Source organism: Danio rerio, chromosome 5 (assembly GCF_052040795.2).
Source record: "Danio rerio strain M-AB ecotype USA chromosome 5, GRCz13ab, whole genome shotgun sequence".
In the NCBI taxonomy this organism is placed as follows: domain Eukaryota; kingdom Metazoa; phylum Chordata; class Actinopteri; order Cypriniformes; family Danionidae; genus Danio; species Danio rerio.
The window spans coordinates 58,228,539-58,248,397 of NC_141025.1; the positions used below are offsets into that span (position 1 = coordinate 58,228,539).

The following is a 19,859-nucleotide window of genomic DNA, read 5'->3' on the forward strand; positions in this document are numbered from 1 at the left end:
AGGGTTTACGCCCATCGATGCCTGATTGATAGAGACAAGATGAGTAAAGAGCAGTGAAAAAATACAGCCGCAGTGGCGCACCTTGTAAGGCACACGGCATCATCTTTTGACGCGATTAATCATAATATCGGTTCGAATCCACCATCAATTGAACTCGTGCTACTTTTTTTTCTCCCCATTACATATCAGATTGGAAATATATTTATTTTTAACAGGAAAGAAACATTTTTTAAAAATAAGAAAATGTGATATAAAGTCACAAGTGTCTCGTGGGTATTTAATAATGTTTAGCCTTATTATAGGCGCCTGCCGCGCCTCCCTCTCTTCAAAAACTCTATTGCTCAGACAACTGTATTTCCTCTGAGCAAAAAAATCGTGATCACATATTATTATTATTATATTTAAATTGCCTTTCTTTCTTAAAAGTAAATAGAATGCTGTCAAGTGCGGAAACGTCAGTTTTGTAATAACCCGCACTAAACTGAGCGGACTGTAGTGTAACGTTATATCTGTCATAGATCAAAAATGAGTGGACAAGTGGATTTAGCAAACGCGAGAGAAAGAGGAGAGGAGGCATCTTTATTGAGGCATTTTCCATACACACCTTCTTTAAACAGACCCGTGATCAGGAGAATGAGGGTACAGAAGAAGACGTTAACTTTAAATGATGAGTAGCTAGCATTAACCAGGCGGAGGAGGCTAACGGCAGCGCAGCGCGGACTGAATTCATCATGTGAGAGACAGACAGAAAGGGAGAGAGAGAGGGAGAGAGAGAGAGAGAAAGGCCAAGAGGAGAGAGAGAGGAGAGAAGAGGTATAGTGTCTGTGATTTCGGATACTTTTAGGTTTATAATCAAGTCTTCATCACGAGAAGAGTAGAGAAAATACACGGAGAGGAGGAGAGAGACAGTAAATTAGTGTTTGTATTATGAAAGACTCAGATTCATAGAACTCAGATTCATAGAACTGGATTGGAGAAGCATTGTGCGTTATATGCCATGGCAATAATATGCTTTATAAGTTTGTAAAAGCAATACACTAAAATACCCTTAATATATATATATATATATATATATATATATATATATATATATATATATATATATATATATATATATTGTGACAAGCATCCCATGAAGCTATCAGCATCGTCCTGGAGAGGAACGAGGAACACCTGGGCCCTCTCATTCCCAACTAATCAGCACCAGCTGCAACTCATCCAAGACCGGCTACATAAGCCACACCAAAAGAACCAGAAAGGGAGAAGCATACGAAGGAAACAGAGCAGTAACATTTATTCTCCATTTCTTTCCTCTAGACAGCAGTTGGTGACCGATCGGGTTCCTAGACCCATCTCACAGACACTGAGCACCCCACGGATGAAAGAACATCACCCGCTGGAGCACCCCTTTGGATCTTGCACTCATGCACCTTTGTAAATAAATCCACCCTCTGGGATCTAAACTTTAATTCTTTTGTCGTGTGATTCTTCAGCCCATCACACTGGTGGAGAATGCAGGCAGAAGAGTGAAGAATCACCGACACCCAGACTCCCACTCATCTATTAAAAAAAAAAAAAAAAAAAATATATATATATATATATATATATATATATATATATATATATATATATATATATTTTTTTTTTTTTTTTTTTCTCTTCCTTTTGTGTGCAGGCGAGCGCTCACTCCCCCTACAGGATGGATGAACTTCTCCAGCGACTCACCGAGGTCAGCATCCGCCAGCAGCAAGTGGCCGAGCATCTGGCAGCTCGTCAGGACCAGACGGAGCAAGAACTTTTTGCCCTGCGTCTGGCTGCTGCACAACGTGTTCCGCTACCAGACCCTCGTGCCCGAGCCACTCAACTCCTTCCAAAGCTAACCCCTCACGATGATATTGAATCTTATTTACAAATGTTTGAAACCACTGCTACGAATGAAGGGTGGAATGTCGACGACTGGCCGCAGGTCCTGGCTCCCCTGCTGACTGGTGACGCCCAGCGCACCTACTTTTCTCTCCCCGATGGTGCAGCTACCACTTACCAGGACCTGAAACGGGAAATCCTGGCCCATATGGGACTGTCATCCACATGTGCAGCTCAACAGTTTTTTGAGTGGACATATAAGCCCCATCTGCCGGTCCGTGCCCAAGCAGCGGGTCTCACACGACTTGCGAGACATTGGCTCTTGGCGGAAGACCCAACGCCGAGTCAGGTAGCGGAACGGGTGGTCATCGACAAATTGCTCCGGGCTCTTCCCCGATCCCATCGACGAGTAGTCGGAATGAGAAACCCCTCAACCACCCTGGAGCTCATTGAGGCGATTGAACTGGCGGATGCGACCATACATCGGGAAGGAGGGGAGAGAGCGCCGCCTTTTCCCCAGAGGGTGGTCCAGGAGCGACGAGCACCAGAGGGCCCTCAACGACCGGTGAGCAGGCCCAACCGAAGACCTCGTCAGCGACCCGTCCTTCTGACATCAGACAGCGGGAGAGATGGTGAGTCCCCCTCTCATAATAATAACCTGTTTTATGATGTCTTTCAACAGGTCACAGGAGGGGGCTCATTTGCTAAGGAACAACAGGGAGACAATAGGTTGAAACATTGCTGGACCCAAGTCCGAGTCATAGAGGGAAAAGAAAGTCAGCCTGGTCCCCACCCTCTCCCATACTTTGCTGTCCAGAATGGCCTGCTTTACTGGGTCGCACAGCGGAGGGGGGAGGAAAAACTACTGCTGGTCGTACCCCGATCCAAGACTGAAGCAATACTGGAACTGGCCCACTCCCATCCCATGGCAGGACACCTTGGGGTGGCCAATACAGTCCAGCGGATACGGGACCGTTTCCACTGGCCAGGACTGGAGGCAGATGTAAAGCGGTTCTGCCAGGCCTGCCCCACCTGCCAACGAACCTCACCAAGGACACCTCCCCCGAGTCCTCTAATTCCATTACCAATTATTGAGGTGCCCTTCGAGCGCATTGGGATGGACCTGGTTGGGCCATTGCCTAAATCTGCCCGGGGACATGAGCACATCCTGGTGATTTGTGACTATGCTACCCGTTACCCAGAGGCGGTGCCCCTTCGGAAAGCCACCGCCAAAGCCATCGCCCAGGAGCTCTTCTTGCTCTCTAGCCGAGTCGGCATCCCCGCAGAGATCCTGACCGATCAGGGTACCCCCTTTATGTCCCGGCTAATGGCTGACCTCTGCAGGCTGCTGAAGGTGAAGCAGTTGAGGACCACTGTCTATCACCCCCAGACAGATGGCTTGGTTGAACGCTTTAACCAAACACTAAAGCAAATGCTAAGACGGGTCGCCGCGGAGGACAAGCATGACTGGGACCTTATGCTGCCCTACATTCTCTTCGGGATCCGGGAAGTTCCCCAGGCCTCAACTGGCTTCACCCCCTTTGAGCTCCTCTTCGGACGACAACCCCGTGGCCTCCTGGATGTGGCAAAGGAGGCCTGGGAGCAGCAGCCGGCGGCCCATCGGTCTGTGGTGGAACACGTCAAGCAGATGAGGGAAAAAATCGACCGTGTCATGCCGTTAGTCCGGGAGCATCTGATTACAGCACAAAAGGCCCAACAACGCCACTACAACAGAGCAGCACAAGCACGGGAATTCCAACCAGGAGATCGGGTCATGGTCCTAATTCCAAATGCAGCATGTAAGTTCCTGGCCACATGGCAGGGCCCCTACACGGTATTGGAAAAAATCGGACCAGTGACCTACCGGGTGCAACAACCAGGAAAACGAAAGGCAGATCAGTTGTACCACATTAACCTTCTAAAGAAATGGATTGGAACTAGGGTCCAACTCGCTGCCCTCGCCACTTCTGAACCCGTGGTTGTTGACATCAACCCCCATCTCTCGGCTGCTCAAAAGGGGGATCTGCGGCACCTGATCGGTCAGTTCCCAGATGTGTTCTCTTATCTCCCCGGGCAAACCAGCCTTCTCCAACATGATATACGAACACCGCCAGGAGTCATCATACGGCAGCGGCCCTATCGAGTCCCTGAGGCTCGTCGGCAGGCTATAGAAGAGGAGATAAAACAAATGCTAAAATTAGGGGTGATAGAACCCTCATCAAGTCCATGGTCCAGCCCATTCGTGATGGTCCCCAAACCTGATGGCACCCTCCGGTTCTGCAATGACTTTCGTCGGCTTAATGAAGTCTCAGAATTTGACAGCTACCCCATGCCTCGTGTGGATGAGCTGTTGGACCGCCTGGGAAGGGCCCGGTACATCTCTACCATAGACCTAACCAAAGGCTACTGGCAAGTACCACTGTCTGAGAATGCCAAACCTAAAACTGCCTTTTCCACCCCCAGTGGTCATTGGCAGTACCGGACCCTTCCCTTTGGCCTGCACGGGGCCCCTGCCACATTTCAACGTATGATGGATATCATACTCCGGCCCCACCACGCATATGCCGCAGCATACTTAGACGACATTGTGGTCCACTCGGAGACATGGGAGGATCATCTGGACCGTCTACGGAGGGTGCTGTCTGAACTCCGGAGGGCTGGACTCACGGCCAACCCTCATAAGTGCCATCTTGCTCTCTCTGAAGCGAAGTACCTGGGTTTCCAAGTGGGAAGAGGACTCATCCAACCCCAAGAAAAAAAGGTTGAAGCTGTCCGCATTGCTCCCAGGCCGGTGTCCAAAACCCAGGTAAGAGCATTCTTAGGGTTGGCAGGGTACTATCGCTGTTTTATCCCTAATTTCTCCTCTTTAGCCGCCCCTCTGACAGATCTGACCAGGAAGGGGCAACCAGAGAAGGTAAACTGGACGCCGGCAGCCGAGGAAGCCTTCAGGAGCATAAAGACAGCACTGACCTCAGAACCAGTACTTCGAGCTCCTGATTTTGGCTGTCCCTTCCTGCTGCAGACAGATGCCTCTGACACAGGACTAGGAGCTGTTCTGTCACAGGTTCAGGAAGGGGAAGAGCATCCGATCCTATACATCAGCAGAAAGCTGACCCCAGCCGAGAGAAAATACTCCGCCGTAGAAAAAGAAGCCCTTGCCATCAAGTGGGCAGTCCTGGAGCTGCGGTACTACCTCCTTGGCCGCCAGTTCACCCTGGTTACCGATCATGCACCTCTGCAGTGGATGGCCAGGGCAAAGGACACAAATGCCAGGGTGACAAGATGGTTCCTCGCGCTCCAGGACTTCCACTTCAATGTGCGTCACCGGGCCGGGACTGCCAACGCCAACGCTGATGGACTCTCTCGGATCTGGGCGGCTTTTGCAGGTCTGTCAGGGGTCACTCCCCACCCAACCCTTAATTCTCCCCTATTGTCTCATATCATCCACAGGACCAGGACGCCACTTAGGGGAGAGGAACGAGGAACACCTGGGCCCTCTCATTCCCAACTAATCAGCACCAGCTGCAACTCATCCAAGACCGGCTACATAAGCCACACCAAAAGAACCAGAAAGGGAGAAGCATACGAAGGAAACAGAGCAGTAACACTTAATCTCCCTTTCTTTCCTCTAGACAGCAGTTGGTGACCGATCGGGTTCCTAGACCCATCTCACAGACACTGAGCACCCCACGGACGAAAGAACATCACCCGCTGGAGCACCCCTTTGGATCTTGCACTCATGCACCTTTGTAAATAAATCCACCCTCTGGGATCTAAACTTTAATTCTTTTGTCGTGTGATTCTTCAGCCCATCACAATATATATATATATATATATATATATATATATATATATATATATATATATATATATATATATATATATGTATATGTAGTTTTATTAGTATTTTTATTTAATGCTTTGAAAAATAATTTAAACCTTTGCAGACTATAAATACATATGTACTGTATATCATTTATTTAAATATGTGGGCAACAAATTATAGATTCATTTTATTTAAAAATTATTATATTATTCTTATTTTTTAAATTCAACTATAGGGGTGCGGCCAGGTAGGGGGCCTTACAAGATAATGTGCCCAGGGGCCCCTGAGTTCTTAATCCGGGCCTGCTTGTAAGTGAAGAAACTCGAGTCTGAACAGATTACTTATTTCAAAGGTCTTATCTCCTCTACCCATTGAATTGCTAATAAAAGTGCTATCATTTCTCCTGTATATACAGATACTTCGTCACTATTTTTTTTCCCTACTGATATTTGAAATTCAGGAACTGTAAAAGCCACACCTACTCGATTTAAACTCTTAGATGCATCTGTATATATTTTAACATGACTGTAAAATTCATTAATATATTTTTACACATAAAATAGATTACACTCCTCATCCTTTTCTCTATTTTCTAATATTGTAAAATCTACCGATGCGTCTGGTAGTAACCATGGTTTAACTACTGGTAGGGGTACAGTAGGACTTATATTTAATTGACTTAATTTTATTTCTGTTGCTTTTTTTTAACACTGTCCACCCAAATCTTTTATTTTCCCTCCTCTCTTTTTCCCAACATGGTTTTAGCGTTTCTAATGTTGGATGTTCTTGATTATTCACTTTTAAATTTACCTAGTAACTTACTGACCGTTGGACTCTTTTCATTTCCAAAGACATTTCCACCATTTCAATTTGTAGTGCTGTAATCGGTGTAGTTTTAATTGCTCCTGTACTTAATCTTAATACCTCATGTTGTATTTTGTCTAGTTTTTTAAGAGATGTCTCTGCTGCTGACCCGTATACAACGCACCCATAATCTATCACCGATCTAATCAACCCACAATAAATTGCCTTTAATGCTTACCTATCTGCTCCCCATTCACTACCTACTAGACATCTCATTATATTTATTATTTTCTTACATTTGTTTATTATTTTCTGAATATGAACTGTCCATGTAATTCTCTCATCAAATCAAATTCCTAAAAACTTAAAATGTTTAACTCTTTCTAGTTCTTGATTATATAATTTTACGTTAATATCATCTCCGATTTTTTTCCTTGTAAAAAACATTATTTTTGTTTTATCCACTGAAAATTTAAAACCCCATTTATGTGACCATTTCTCTACATTATTTATAGCTTCTTGTAATTTCCTAACAATGTATTCAATATTCCTTCCTCTTTTCCAAACTGCCCCATCATCTGCAAAGAGTGACATTCCCAGCCCACTCTCTACCTCTTCAAACACATCATTTATTATTATCGAAAATAATATTGGGCTTATTAGACTTCCCTGAGGAGTTCCATTTTCGACTGTGAATTTTTCTGAATAACTATTTCCTATTCTCACTGTTATTATTCGATTTTCTAAAAAATCCTTAATCCATTTATACATTTGTCCTTTTACACCTAACTTCCATAGTTTAATTAATAAACCTTCTCTCCACATCATGTCGTAAGCTTTTTCTATATCAAAGAAAACAGCCACTACACTCTCCCTATTTATTTGTGCTTTTCTAATGTCATGTTCAAGGCACACAACTGGATCCATTGTATTTCTTCCTCTCCTAAACCCACTCTGGTATTAAGAAATACATTTGTTATTTTCTACATAATACATTAATCTTTCATACACCATTTTCTCCATTATTTTCCCAATATTATATGTTTAAGCAATTGGTTTGTAATTTCCTGGATTTGTCTAATCTTTTCCTGGTTTATGTATAGGTATTATCATTGCTTCTTTTCATGTTTGTGGTATTTTCCCTTTCTCCCAAATTTTATTGTACATTCTTAATAGCACTTCTTTGGATATTTCACTAAGATGACTTAACATTATGTACCATATTTGATCCTTGCCTGGAGCTGATTTCTTTGTTTTCCTCAGTAAACGATTTAACTCCGTCTTCATAAATGCCATGTTTAATTGTTCACTGTTGCCTTCTTCAATTTGTATTAGTTCCTTATAATGTTCTAATGTTCTTAACTTTCCTCTTTTTCCCTCTTCACAAATATTGTCAGATTTATGAATTTTGACAAAAACTTTTGCCAACATTTCAGCTTTCTCCTCATCCCTCACAGCAGTTTTCTTTTCATGTCTCAATACTGGGTAATTCTCTTTTTATTCCACTCATTCTTTTTATCATTCCCCATACTTGACTAGTTTCCCTTCCTACTGTATTACAGAATTTACTCCAATATTCCTTTTTTATTATTTTTTAAAACTCTTCTTACATTTGCTTGTTCCCTTTTATATTCAATAAAATTCTGAAAACTATGATTCTTTTTAATTTTTTTAAAAGCTTTATTACGCATTTTAATTGCTTTACCACATTCATTTGTCCACCATGGTACAATCTTCTTATTTTTCTTATGCCCCTTCTTCAGAATAGCCTGATTTGCTGCATAAAAAATAGCATTACAAATATCATTATTCACCTTGTCAAGATCTTCATCAACTTCAATATTTATCATTTTTTTCCTCACTTAAATCTCTGAATGTTTCCCAGTCAGCTTTTTCAAAACAACATCTTTCTGTTTCTCCTACATGATAATCTTCTATACTTATTCTTATTTCAATTACTATTGGGTAATGGTCACTTCCTATCGTTGTTTCCCTAAGCATATCCCATTAGCATATTCCTGCTAAGGAATTTGAAACAAGCGTTAGGTCAGTGGCAGTTTCTTTTCCTGATCTTACATTAATCCTTGTACCTCTTCCGTCATTTAAGCATACCATTTCTTTAATCTCCAATAATTCCTCTATAACTAATCCATTCCCATCATTCTCTTCACCCCATATCGTGCTATGAGCATTAAAATCTCCACAGCATATAATTTTCCCTTCTAAATGTACCATCAATTCATCTAAAATTTCTAGTGATAATCTTTTACATGGGTTATAAAAATTAATAATTTTAATAGTCTCTTCATTTATAAATACTTCTATTACTATTAGTTCAAAATTTTTACCTTCCTCTAAAACTTTATATTGTATACCTTTACTGTAAACGATTTCTGTTGTTTTCACAGTATTATACTGCATTTCTCAACAGTTTTTTACTGTATAAGCTGTGCACAGTGTGTTACTGTATATATTGTTGTTTTCACAGTAAAATAATGTATTTTCAACTTTTCTATACTGTGAACATGGTTAACAGTATGTTACTGTAGATTTTATAATGAATTTTGGGGAAAAATCCGTTACTGTGCATCTAAATACAGTACTGCAAATGACCAAGAACAACTCCACACACACTATATATTATGATTATTATGTTTATTTATTTTTAGACAAATTATTTTGTGAAGTAAATAACCTAACCAGTTTCTTCAGACTGTTCAGTGCATTAAACTGTCCCCTGGTTTTCCATTTTTGGGTGCACTTTATAAGGCAACATGGAAATATTAAATAATATTTAATAAACATAACTTTGTGCTAAACCAAAAACGTAAATTGGAACAAAAATAAATTGATTCACGTAACCAAAGACTGTTAAACACACAAAATGATTTCAAAGTCAGCTTAAATGTCAGAGTGACCAACCTGCTTTAGATGGATTCAAGAATATTGGCCGCCCATATTGGCCACCGTAGAGGTCACATATCTCCGCATTTTCAAAACAACATTTTAAAATACGCACTATCTTAATAAATAAACCACAGAATTGAGTTTAAAACAACTACATTCTCGCATGAAAAACGGTTAAAACTTTATTTCATAACACATTTATTATCTAGTCATCGAAGACAGGGCATGTCTCAATAATGTCTAGGCCGATTAAAGCGTGAGGTTTGCCGGATACATGAGTGATGGAGCGCCGTCAACCCCTGGAGGTCAGAATCTCCCCTATCGGCAAAGCACACTTAAAATTAGACATGATATCTAAAAACAAACCACAGATTTGAGTTTGGAAGAACTACATTCTCGCATGAAAAACTGTTGTAGCATGAAATTAGCTCATTTTATGAATATTAATAATCAACAATAACGGTTTATTCTTAATTATTAATATTCCGGCTTAAGCTTCAGTCAGTTTGGTCAAACAAACATATGATTGTAAATGATCATGCTCGCGCGACCGAGCGGATTCCCAGATTATGAATATTAATTATCAACAATAACGAATTATTATTAATCATTAATATTCCGGATCAATTTATTGTTAATTTGACCAAACGAACACAAGCAGAGCCGCCGCTCTTCCGAGCGGACACTGTAATTTATTCATTTAGAAAAAGGGAATTTAATTGCTACTTCTTGTGAAGTAGATTAATCATTCAAAAGTTTTAAACAACTTATAATAGCTAGGCAGGGGAATCTGTATTTCAGTGACATTTTCTCGTGAGGCAAACAATACAATTCATTTGATTATAATGGAATTTATTGACTAGTCAGACGTAACGAACAAACAAACGCACAAACATACATTTAACACAAAACAAAGGTAAACCACGTGGAGATATCGGGTCTATAGAACGTGTAACAGCAAAGAGAAATAGTAAAGCTAGAAAATATAGATTTCAGATTAAAGAGTGACAAAACTTTCAGTTCCACACGCACCATTACGGACCACCAAGGTTATAAAAAACACCTTTTTGATAAGGGGCACAGCTTAATCGCATAACTAAAATCACCTGGTCTTTCATGTCTGGCGGTCTCTCTTATGCGTCTCTCTTCCGTCGTGATGAAACTACTCTTGATGTCCTTTGATGCGTGGAGTTTGTAATGCAGTTCGGACGAACACGATCGCAAACTTTAAACTGAATTTACTTTGCCGGAAAATAAAGAAAGCGTGGCGGGAAAAAGTCCATGCGGCTTAGAAAGCCACGTGTGGCCCGAGGGCCACCGTCAATGATGTTCCTTTTTGGGACGTTCTCTTTCTGCCCAGATGTTTGGGGGGAAGTGTGCTTATACCTGCGGGTCACGTGACAACCCGTACAGCATTCTGACCAATGATTTCAGGGGAAAGTTTGCGCGCGAACCTTCCTTTGTCTCTGGGCTGCGCGTATGCAAATTTGAGCGCCCGCCTAAAGCATGCAGACAGGCATTTAATACAGGGCTTTAAAGAATAAAGCAATGCGAGTTATGGTCTCGATCTATGCATCATGTGTTATAAAATGTCGAGGGCATTCTATTGACACCAAACACTCTACAAGTACATCACATTAAAGGTACATTAACATAATTCCCATATCTTTACATCATTGATGCTTTTAAAAAGGCCTGAATGGAACATGCATACAGAATAAAGAGAGGTTACACAGGTAAGAAAAGTCAGAAATGAGATACAAAGTTTACAAAACATAACACATTGGTTTTGTGCTGGTTCTGGATTTGATGAGTTCATTTTCTTTCTGTCGGAACAGCCTCGTGGGGGTGTATGTGTGTGTGTGAGGGTATTTCGAAAGGAATGTCTTTGAAGTTTTCCTGCTTATCTATCCAGGCCCCCTGAACAACTTAAGCTGTCACGAAAATCCAGACTTCTTGGAGCCAGGAGTCGTAAAACCGTTCTGTCGGACCGTGATAAAATCAATAAGAAATTTTATCTGTGGACTGTACGCTACACTGTTAAAACTTCATTTCGTGACATATTAAACGCAATATTTATGATATGATCTGGCTTTTCTCATCCGCCATTATATTTGCTTGTTGGTGTGAAATGAACTCTGGGAGAAAAAAATATTAATTCTCAAAACACTTCAAGCGAACCTTATTCTTATTGTATATGTAATATTTTCGCTGGTAAAGTGAGAAGAAAAAAACAATATTACTATTTTATCAATATCACGTTTGCACTGGTTCGGTTCAGCACACAAACGACACCGAATCGGATTGAACCGTTTGCTCGGGAATTATTTTATCACACGTGTTCACAAGCACATTCAGCAATATGTGTATAAATGTGTGTGGCCGAGCAGTATAACGAAATAGTAATGATTCATTGTTGTGTCTTACAATAATATACAAAAAGGAATCGGTTTTAGGCGGATTTGACTCTTTACTGTTCTAAGGAGCCGATTCATAAAGCCGAGCCAACTCGATTCGACCTTCACCAGGCAAGCAACGGCTCTTCTAATTTGAAATCCACCTGTCGCCTTTTCTTCCAGTGAATTCATCCTCGGTAAGTGTTTAAAAGTCAAATTCTGTTCGTTAAAATATTGTTTTGTGTATATTTCCGTGTAGTGTGTGTGTGTAATTTAAAATAATTAACCAAGTTACTTTAGTTGTACTGTAAGTTAGGTACTTATGTCACGTTATTCGACGCCAGACCGTGTTTGTAGTGTTTGCGAGGTATTAGATAAGGTAATTACAGTGAGTTTATCTTGAGTGAGTTTTTGACCATAGTAACGTTAAGTTACCTGAAAAAAAACGTAACTTTTACTTTGGGTTAACTGCATTAATGAATTCTCTATTTCAGCACAACACTGAGATGAAGGCAAAGTCACCATGAAAAGTTAAACGTTTAACGTTAAGGTAAGCGTTATGTGGTCATTATGACCAAGTTATCATTATGGTTAAATTTGTAAACTGTAAGTTAGTTATTCAAACTAAACTCACAATGAAACAAGTCTAACTGTTTTATTAAATTGAGCTGATAATAAAATTCAGTTGATGTCTTTTAAGCTAACGTTAATATTAACATAATACATATTAATTGTCTATTTCTCACTGGTTAATGAGCTTATTGTATAACGTTATTGTGTCATTAATTGTACATTTTATTTTTGGTGTTCAGGTGTAGGGAATGATTTGTATACAAATTTATTTGAACCCCATACAGATTTGTATGGTTGTACCATAGATTTAGATTATTAAATGTTAAGTCTTATTTTACTCTTATTATATTTATCTTTTTTGCAACTACAGCAATTGATGCTGAAAAACTGATGCTACCAATCTCTCCTCACTTGATTTTTCAAGGTAATGTTGATGTCTTCCTCATTTTGATTAGATTTTGAAATGTGAAGTTGTTCACAGATTTTTTGTGAGGAGTTTCATGTACAACCTCTTTTTCTTCTTCTTCCAGTAGCGACGCAGTGGCACAGTAGGTAGTGCTGTCGCCTCACAGCAAGAAGGTTGCTGGTTTGAGCCTCGGCTGGGTCAGTTGGCTGAATACAATGGCATAATGATTCTGCTTGCTCACAGGAGGTACTTGATTTAGTTTTCCTCAAGCGATACATCAGTTTTTATGAGTAATGCGTGACACTTGAATTGAAGGGACGGTTCACCCAAAAATGAAAATAATGGCATCTTTGGCATCCTCCACTTGTTTCAAAATAGTTAGATTTTTTTTTTGTTCCATTGAACACAAACTCATATATTTTTTTAAAGAAATTTGGTTCAAATATGTATGTCAATAGTTTCTGGTTTCTAACATTCTTCAAAATATCTGCTTTAGTGTTCAACAGAAATTTAAATGGATTTAAAACACATGTAGTAATGGTGGCAGAAAAGTAAACTATCCTTTTAAATATTTTATTCTGAGACTTATTTAAATGTGTCTTGTCTTTTGCCATATTGTCTTTCTAGCTCAGATTGTGAAGGACCTGGAATGTGACACCAGTTACTCTTAAGTCAAGAACCAAATAAAGCACAGATGTGGAGGGATCTGCAACTAAACTAACTGGAGAAAGTAAAAAAAAATCATTTTGAAAACGAAATGCATTGATTTTATTTTTTTGCTGTTTGAAACAACTAACACTCATTTGGGGGATGGTGGGTCTCTAGCGGGGGGGGTCTTTGGAACGACCGCTGGCAAACGCTATGGATGAGCTCACCGGGGGCGTTGGTTGGACCAGGGGGAGAGCCCACCAAGCCATGCCCGGACAGAGACCACTCTCTCCGGCATGACCCGCGCCTGGAGGGGGGGTAGCGCGTCCCTGGGTTTCGCTGACCTGCCGTCGAGATTTCGATAACAGACTCAAATGAAGGACTTAGTGCAATTTTCGATTTCGCGGTTGAACGAACCAGGGGTCTAACGAGGGCCCCGTTGCCCCAAAACAAGCGTTCAAACCCGGGCAAACCAAGTGCGCGCTGCTGCCCTGGTCCTACCAAGGACCCAGGCCTCAAAGGCCGCCAAAGCTACCCCAAAACAAGCGTTCAAATCCGGGCAAACCAAGTGGGCGCTGCTGCCCTGGTCCTACCAAGGACCCAGGCCTCAATGGCCAGCAAAGCTACCCCAAAACAAGCGTTCAAACCCGGGCAAACCAAGTGGGCGCTGCTGCCCTGGTCCTACCAAGGACCCAGGCCTCAATGGCCAGCAAAGCTACCCCAAAACAAGCGTTCAAACCCGGGCAAACCAAGTGCGCGCTGCTGCCCTGGTCCTTCCAAGGACCCAGGCCTCAAAGGCCGCCAAAGCTACCCCAAAACAAGCGTTCAAATCCGGGCAAACCAAGTGGGCGCTGCTGCCCTGGTCCTACCAAGGACCCAGGCCTCAATGGCCAGCAAAGCTACCCCAAAACAAGCGTTCAAATCCGGGCAAACCAAGTGCGCACTGCTGCCCTGGTCCTACCAAGGACCCAGGCCTCAAAGGCCGCCAAAGCTACCCCAAAACAAGCGTTCAAATCCGGGCAAACCAAGTGGGCGCTGCTGCCCTGGTCCTACCAGGGACCCAGGCCTCAATGGCCAGCAAAGCTACCCCAAAACAAGCGTTCAAATCCGGGCAAACCAAGTGCGCACTGCTGCCCTGGTCCTTCCAAGGACCCAGGCCTCAATGGCCAGCAAAGCTACCCCAAAACAAGCGTTCAAATCCGGGCAAACCAAGTGGGCGCTGCTGCCCTGGTCCTACCAAGGACCCAGGCCTCAATGGCCAGCAAAGCTACCCCAAAACAAGCGTTCAAATCCGGGCAAACCAAGTGCGCACTGCTGCCCTGGTCCTTCCAAGGACCCAGGCCTCAATGGCCAGCAAAGCTACCCCAAAACAAGCGTTCAAATCCGGGCAAACCAAGTGCGCACTGCTGCCCTGGTCCTTCCAAGGACCCAGGCCTCATTGGCCAGCAAAGCTAACCCAAAACAAGCGTTCAAATCCGGGCAAACCAAGTGGGCGCTGCTGCCCTGGTCCGACCAAGGACCCAGGCCTCAATGGCCAGCAAAGCTACCCCAAAACAAGCGTTCAAATCCGGGCAAACCAAGTGCGCACTGCTGCCCTGGTCCTTCCAAGGACCCAGGCCTCATTGGCCAGCAAAGCTAACCCAAAACAAGCGTTCAAATCCGGGCAAACCAAGTGGGCTGAACACCATGGGAGTCAGGGGTCCATGGCAGTCCACCGCGCGCAAAGGCCTATTTGGGTCACCAACGGTAAGCGATGGGTCAGAAAGAGCCAGGGGGGGGGGGGGGGTGTCTTTGGTGATCAGTGCTTGCACGGGATAAGTGAGGGTGTATTGGGCAGAGAGCGCGTGACATGAAGCCTCGGAGGCCAATGGTTCACCAGCGGCACCATTTACGCACCAGCTGAGACCTAAGTGCGCTCACCGGGGGCGTTGGTTGGACCAGGGGAAGAGCCCACCAAGCAATGCCCGGAAAGAGACCACTCTCTCCGGCATGACCCGCGCCTGGAGGGGGGGTAGCGCGTCCCTGGGTTTCGCTGACCTGCCGTCGAGATTTCGATAACAGACTCAAATGAAGGACTTAGTGCAATTTTCGATTTCGCGGTTGAACGAACCAGGGGTCTAACGAGGGCCCCGTTGCCCCAAAACAAGCGTTCAAACCCGGGCAAACCAAGTGCGCGCTGCTGCCCTGGTCCTACCAAGGACCCAGGCCTCAAAGGCCGCCAAAGCTACCCCAAAACAAGCGTTCAAATCCGGGCAAACCAAGTGGGCGCTGCTGCCCTGGTCCTACCAAGGACCCAGGCCTCAATGGCCAGCAAAGCTACCCCAAAACAAGCGTTCAAATCCGGGCAAACCAAGTGCGCGCTGCTGCCCTGGTCCTTCCAAGGACCCAGGCCTCAATGGCCAGCAAAGCTACCCCAAAACAAGCGTTCAAATCCGGGCAAACCAAGTGGGCGCTGCTGCCCTGGTCCTACCAAGGACCCAGGCCTCAATGGCCAGCAAAGCTACCCCAAAACAAGCGTTCAAATCCGGGCAAACCAAGTGCGCGCTGCTGCCCTGGTCCTTCCAAGGACCCAGGCCTCAATGGCCAGCAAAGCTACCCCAAAACAAGCGTTCAAATCCGGGCAAACCAAGTGCGCGCTGCTGCCCTGGTCCTTCCAAGGACCCAGGCCTCAATGGCCAGCAAAGCTACCCCAAAACAAGCGTTCAAATCCGGGCAAACCAAGTGCGCGCTGCTGCCCTGGTCCTACCAAGGACCCAGGCCTCAATGGCCAGCAAAGCTACCCTAAAACAAGCGTTCAAACCCGGGCAAACCAAGTGGGCGCTGCTGCCCTGGTCCTACCAAGGACCCAGGCCTCAATGGCCAGCAAAGCTACCCCAAAACAAGCGTTCAAATCCGGGCAAACCAAGTGCGCGCTGCTGCCCTGGTCCTTCCAAGGACCCAGGCCTCAATGGCCAGCAAAGCTACCCCAAAACAAGCGTTCAAACCCGGGCAAACCAAGTGCGCGCTGCTGCCCTGGTCCTACCAAGGACCCAGGCCTCAATGGCCAGCAAAGCTACCCCAAAACAAGCGTTCAAACCCGGGCAAACCAAGTGGGCGCTGCTGCCCTGGTCCTACCAAGGACCCAGGCCTCAATGGCCAGCAAAGCTACCCCAAAACAAGCGTTCAAATCCGGGCAAACCAAGTGCGCGCTGCTGCCCTGGTCCTTCCAAGGACCCAGGCCTCAATGGCCAGCAAAGCTACCCCAAAACAAGCGTTCAAATCCGGGCAAACCAAGTGCGCGCTGCTGCCCTGGTCCTTCCAAGGACCCAGGCCTCAATGGCCAGCAAAGCTACCCCAAAACAAGCGTTCAAATCCGGGCAAACCAAGTGCGCGCTGCTGCCCTGGTCCTACCAAGGACCCAGGCCTCAATGGCCAGCAAAGCTACCCCAAAACAAGCGTTCAAACCCGGGCAAACCAAGTGGGCGCTGCTGCCCTGGTCCTACCAAGGACCCAGGCCTCAATGGCCAGCAAAGCTACCCCAAAACAAGCGTTCAAATCCGGGCAAACCAAGTGCGCGCTGCTGCCCTGGTCCTTCCAAGGACCCAGGCCTCAATGGCCAGCAAAGCTACCCCAAAACAAGCGTTCAAATCCGGGCAAACCAAGTGGGCGCTGCTGCCCTGGTCCTTCCAAGGACCCAGGCCTCAATGGCCAGCAAAGCTACCCCAAAACAAGCGTTCAAATCCGGGCAAACCAAGTGGGCGCTGCTGCCCTGGTCCTACCAAGGACCCAGGCCTCAATGGCCAGCAAAGCTACCCCGAAACAAGCGTTCAAATCCGGGCAAACCAAGTGCGCACTGCTGCCCTGGTCCTTCCAAGGACCCAGGCCTCAATGGCCAGCAAAGCTACCCCAAAACAAGCGTTCAAATCCGGGCAAACCAAGTGCGCACTGCTGCCCTGGTCCTTCCAAGGACCCAGGCCTCATTGGCCAGCAAAGCTAACCCAAAACAAGCGTTCAAATCCGGGCAAACCAAGTGGGCGCTGCTGCCCTGGTCCTACCAAGGACCCAGGCCTCAATGGCCAGCAAAGCTACCCCAAAACAAGCGTTCAAATCCGGGCAAACCAAGTGCGCGCTGCTGCCCTGGTCCTTCCAAGGACCCAGGCCTTAATGGCCAGCAAAGCTACCCCAAAACAAGCGTTCAAATCCGGGCAAACCAAGTGCGCACTGCTGCCCTGGTCCTTCCAAGGACCCAGGCCTCATTGGCCAGCAAAGCTAACCCAAAACAAGCGTTCAAACCCGGGCAAGGACAGTGGTCTGAACACCATGGGAGTTAGGGGGTCCACGGGAGTCAAGGGTCCATTTCTGAGCTGCTAACCCGTCTCCCAGCGTCCGTCACCCCGCAGCAAACATAAGACCCCATCGCAGACGGAGGCTAGTACGACGTGCGGCTGGTGCCCCATACACGAGCCCAGGACCGGTGGTGACCCATTCACAAACCCAAAGACCGATTGGGTCACCAGCGGTACGTCTTGGCCAGTTGGGTCACCAGCAGCACGTCTGTCTGATCCATGCGGTTTGGAGGAGTTAGTGTCCCCGGGCTTAATAGTGGGGTGCCCGGGCACGGCTGGTGATTAGGTGCAAATCTAGGGGGTCCTTTGGAACCAGCGCTTGCCGCCGGAGAGTGCGTGTACCTCGGGCAGAGCGTGCAGGGCACGGCCCCCCCCCCCACCGCTGGATCTCAGAGGCCCCAGGCCAGGGAGAGGGGCCGGGCTCGCTCCCCAAGAAGGGTGCGTGTGCCTCGGGCAGAGCGCGCAAGGCACAGGCCCCCCCCACCGCTGGATCTCAGAGGCCCCAGGCCAGGGAGAGGGGCTGGGCTCGCTCCCCAAGAAGGGTGCGTGTACCTCGGGCAGAGCGCGCAAGGCACAGGCCCCCCCCACCGCTGGATCTCAGAGGCCCCAGGCCAGGGAGAGGGGCCGGGCTCGCTCCCCAAGAAGGTTGCGTGTGCCTCGGGCAGAGCTCGCAAGGCACAGGCCCCCCCCACCGCTGGATCTCAGAGGCCCCAGGCCAGGGAGAGGGGCTGGGCTCGCTCCCCAAGAAGGGTGCGTGTACCTCGGGCAGAGCGCGCAAGGCACAGGCCCCCCCCCCTGCTGGATCTCAGAGGCCCCAGGCCAGGGAGAGGGGCCGGGCTCGCTCCCCAAGAAGGGTGCGTGTACCTCGGGCAGAGCGCGCAAGGCACAGGCCCCCCCCACCGCTGGATCTCAGAGGCCCCAGGCCAGGGAGAGGGGCCGGGCTCGCTCCCCAAGAAGGGTGCGTGTGCCTCGGGCAGAGCGCGCAAGGCACAGGCCCCCCCCCACCGCTGGATCTCAGAGGCCCCATCAATGGTTCACCAGCGGCTCCATCAATGGTTCACCAGCGGCTCCATCAATGGTTCACCAGCGGCACATCTTTACGCATCTAGCGTCAAAGGTCCAACAGGAATACGTTATGCCTGGCGCTCACCGGGGCGTTGGTTAGACCCAGGCCCGAGCCCACCAAACCATGCCCGACGGGAGACCACCCTTCCCGGCCTATTTGTGGGGACGTCCCGCGCCTGGAGGTTTTTGCCCGACACCCACAATCTCTGACCTGCCATCAGGCTTTCGGGGAAGGCGAAGAAATATGGACTTAGTCTCTGGCAGTCCAGTCGCCAGACCCTACGGTGACTGATCGATAGGAGCTAGTGTGGCGCCCCAGGGGCTAGGCCCCCACCCAGGCCCCCCAAAGCACCAATGGGGTCGGCCTCTATGGGTGTGGCAGATCCTCCCTGTCCTGGGCGCTCTATCAGGGAGGCGTGGGGGGTGTCCCTCCGCACACAGCGCCCCCCCTTCCCGCCCCGATCTGTGGGTAAAGGACCCAGATGGCCCGTCTGGCTAAATGACCCAGAGCTTGTCTGCTGCTCAGCCTGCCCGCCAGCCCGCCCCCCTGGACTCCGTTTCCCCCGCGCCGATACTCGGCCCGTGCCCCCGCCCCACGCCCCTCGCCCTGCGAGGGCTGGGGGATGTTCGGTGGGTTCGGTCGAGTCACCCGGCGTGGTGAATCGAGGCCCCAGGGGCAGCGTAGGGTACGAGCTGGTGTGGGCTTCGATTCTACCCCCGCCCGAGTGTGTGCGTCTGCATCCCGTCCGTCCGCCCGCAACGCCGCCCACCCCCTGGGTTTATCCTTGCTGGCTCCCGGCTGACCCCCACCCCGCCTACCCTGCTCCCGGGGGAGTGAGGGTGGTTGGTTGGGAGGGGAAGCTAGTGGACTCCGACGAGGTGAAACGTGCCAGGGTCAGTGGTGCCGGGGTTACGGGCTGTCTGGACCCCCCTTTCGATGGTTGGTGCGTATCCCATGTTGGTTGTAGCAGATCACAAAAGCTCAACAGCTTGACTCTGCCGAAACACTCTGGAGTGAGTCATACATTCCCGCGTTCGTCTCGGCG

At 47.0% G+C, this 19,859-nt stretch overlaps 2 long non-coding RNA genes across 2 annotated transcripts in view; one reads left to right on the plus strand and one right to left on the minus strand.

The window, feature by feature from the left end:
* The window catches only part of LOC108180265 (uncharacterized), a 45,670-nt gene extending 34,913 nt beyond the window's left edge, over positions 1 to 10,757 (minus strand). The window contains exon 1 of the long non-coding RNA XR_015491817.1: positions 10,507 to 10,757. This is a non-coding gene — a long non-coding RNA (uncharacterized LOC108180265). The remainder of the gene's footprint in view (positions 1 to 10,506) is intronic.
* Positions 10,758 to 11,908: 1,151 nt separating this feature from the next.
* LOC137495635 (uncharacterized) lies at positions 11,909 to 12,786 on the plus strand. Its single transcript, XR_015491818.1, has 3 exons — positions 11,909 to 11,993; positions 12,291 to 12,346; positions 12,740 to 12,786. It is a non-coding gene; the product is annotated as an uncharacterized LOC137495635 (long non-coding RNA).
* Positions 12,787 to 19,859: the final 7,073 nt, after the last annotated feature.